This window comes from Mesoplodon bidens (assembly GCF_964165515.1).
Source record: "Mesoplodon bidens genome assembly, chromosome: 5".
NCBI lineage: Eukaryota > Metazoa > Chordata > Mammalia > Artiodactyla > Ziphiidae > Mesoplodon > Mesoplodon bidens.
This window is the reverse complement of record NC_138161.1, coordinates 50,057,865-50,060,749: the sequence shown is the minus strand read 5'-3', so window position 1 is coordinate 50,060,749 and position 2,885 is coordinate 50,057,865. Positions and strand designations below refer to the sequence as shown.

At 39.3% G+C, this 2,885-nt stretch overlaps 1 pseudogene across 1 annotated transcript; it reads right to left on the bottom strand.

Annotated features, from left to right (window-relative positions):
- Positions 1–707: 707 nt before the first annotated feature.
- On the bottom strand, positions 708–2,340 carry LOC308617911 (tetratricopeptide repeat protein 8-like; annotated as a pseudogene). The gene has a single exon. The product of its transcript is annotated as a tetratricopeptide repeat protein 8-like (transcript).
- Between the last annotated feature and the right edge of the window lie 545 nt (positions 2,341–2,885).

Below are 2,885 nucleotides of genomic sequence, written 5' to 3'. Positions count from 1 at the left end.
TTTGAATTATGGTCTTCTCAGTGCATATGCCCAGTAGTGGGATTGCTGGGTTGCATGGTAGTTCTATTTTTAGTTTTTTAAGGAACCTCCCTACTCTTCTCCATAGTGGCTATATTGATTTACATTCCCACCAAAAGTGCAAGACAATTGCCTTTTCTCCACACCCTCTCCAGCATTTATTGTTTGTACATTTTTTGATGATGGCCATTCTGACTGGTGTTAGGTGATACCTCATTGTAATTTTTTTTGGTGTTTTATACACATTTATTTTAAAGCATAATATATAAGAAAAATTAGAGTGTCTCACAAAGCATTTGATAACAAATAGCTTTAAGTACAATTTTTAATCTCTAAAGTCTCTACCAAGGATAAGTATATATACACTTTTAGTCATAAAAGTGCAATTTTAAAGGCAGATTTCAGACCCTTTAAGCTACGTGATAGCTAATGGTCAGATAAAGGACATTAAAAATGTGAATTTATAAAAATTTGAGGAAATTCATGAAAATGTTTTGTAAACATTATAAACAAACATCTACTATATAATATGGTAGATTTCATAATCTGTTTACAAATGCTTAAATCCTTTCCTTTATAACATTATCTTATAAAGTTATTATTATAAAGTTTTAAATATCCTGGTTTAATTTCCCTTATGTCACCTTCACTAATACCAAGCACAGGTTTGTACAACACATATATATACACTACTGTTTCCCTTGCATAATGTCCCTCCATAAGAATATCTTTTGTCTGAGGAAAAATCGGAGCAAAGCAAAATGCCGCTTTAACTGCTTAATAAAGTGATAAGTGCCCAGGTGATCTGGAAATGCTGCTTCAGACTTCTGAGCAGCAATGTAGCTCCTCTGTAGTTCTCCCATCTTATCAGATACTGTTGCAAAATTAAAATGTGGCTCATACATGTGGGGTGTTAAGGATGAAGCAGCTTGCAACTGTGCAGTGTTCTTGTGTGTTCGACATGGCCCTTCCTCATCTCCAGCAGGGCCAGGTTGTTGTAGGTCTCTGCATGGTTATTGTTGTTAACCAGACCCAGCCTGAAGCACTGATGGGCCAGATTCATATCTCTTATTCCCACAGCTACATGTCCCAAGTTGTGCCAGACCTCAGCTACCTCCTCTTCATTTTCAGCCAGAGAAAGGGCATGTTCAAATGAGGTCAGAGTCATATCATACTGCTGGGCATAGAAACAACAGAGCCCTGGGTTGTTGAAAAGCTGGCAGTTATAAATACCCATCTGCAGGAATCGCCTGTAAAACCGGAGAGCTACTTCTGGTTGATCAGAATAAAAATGGTTGCTTCCAATGCATGCAATGGTTTCTACCTGAGTGTTGTCCTGTTTCAAAACCTCTTTTTGGTATTCAGTGGCTGATAAAATATTGTTCATTTCCTCATAGATCCTGGCAATTCCACAAAGTAGGGTTACTTCTCCTGGAAACTTATCTAAGCCTTGTTTGAAAAGATTTAAAGCAGTCACAGGTTGATCCAATGAGATGTAAACTTTTGCCAAGTAGAGAAATGTATCTACCATTTCCTGCTGCTTCAGGGCTGATTTAAATTGTTTTTCTGCTTCAAGATACATTCCTAACCTGTAGTAACATTCTCCAATCTGCACTTTCCATCACCAGTCCTTGTACTGAGAATGCTCTGTGGAAAGGGCAGCCAAATCCACAGCAGTCTTAACATCATTTTCATGATGAAAGATAATACTCAAACAAAGCCTTTGCCAATTTAGGTTTCTGGGCATACTTTGTTAAATTCAGTCTAGATAAATTTATAGAAGGTCCGTCTGGACTTGTAAGCATGGAAACCATTCCCAGCCTAAAAAATCTTCCAGATGAGCTGGTGATAGGGCAAGCTATGTAGGCAGTTCTGGATGTTCTAATGGCCTCTTCCATAGTTCCTGGCCTTCCACTTTGTGTGCTGGGTCTACAGAAACCTGTAGTGGGTATTCCAGTTTGAGTGATTAGCCTGACAGCTGGACTATACCCTCCTGTCAGGTTAGTTCGAGGGAGTTTCAGAGATGTTCCAGGACATGGAATGTGAGCAATAGTATTTTTGTTCAGTATCATTTCTGCAATTCCTTCCTGATCTACATCAATTTCATCTATGTACACCACTTCATTTAGTGCTCGTGCTTTTAAAATCCAGGCTGTCAGCTTTGTAACTTTGTACAAATTACTTCACCATGTGCCTCAGTGTGCTCAATCTGGTCATAAGGGACTTCTCCAGCATCTGCATGCACAGATCTGCCCAGAGCTGGAAATTCCTGTGCCTAAAATAGCTCCAGGCCAGGAGCAACGGCTCCATCTCCAAGCCCATGGCGGCCAGGAACCAGCCACGAAGGACCAGGGTCCAGCACAGGGAGGGCGGGGGGCGAGGAGCAGCTCATTGTAGTTTTGATTTACATTTCTCTAATGATTAGTGATGCTGAACATCCTTTCATGTGCTTGTTGGCAAACTGTATATCTTCTTTGGAGAAATATCTATTAAGGTCTTCTGCCTATTTCTGGATTGGGTTGTTTGTTTTTTTGATATTGAGCTGCATGAGCTGCTTGTAAATTTTGGAGGTTAACCCTTTGTCAGCTGATTCATTTGCAAATATTTTCTCCCATTCTGAGGGTTGTCTTTTCATCTTGTTTATGGTTTCCTTTGCTGTGCAAAAGCTTTTAAGTTTCATTCGGTCCCATTTGTTTCTTTTTGTTTTTATTTGCAACACTCTAGGGGGTAGGTCAAAAAGGATCTTGCTGTGATTTATGTCATAGAGTGTTCTGCCTATGTTTTCCTCTAAGACTTTTATAGTGTCTGGCCTTACATTTAGGTCTTTAATCCATCTTGAGTTTATTTCTGTGTATGATGTTAGGGAG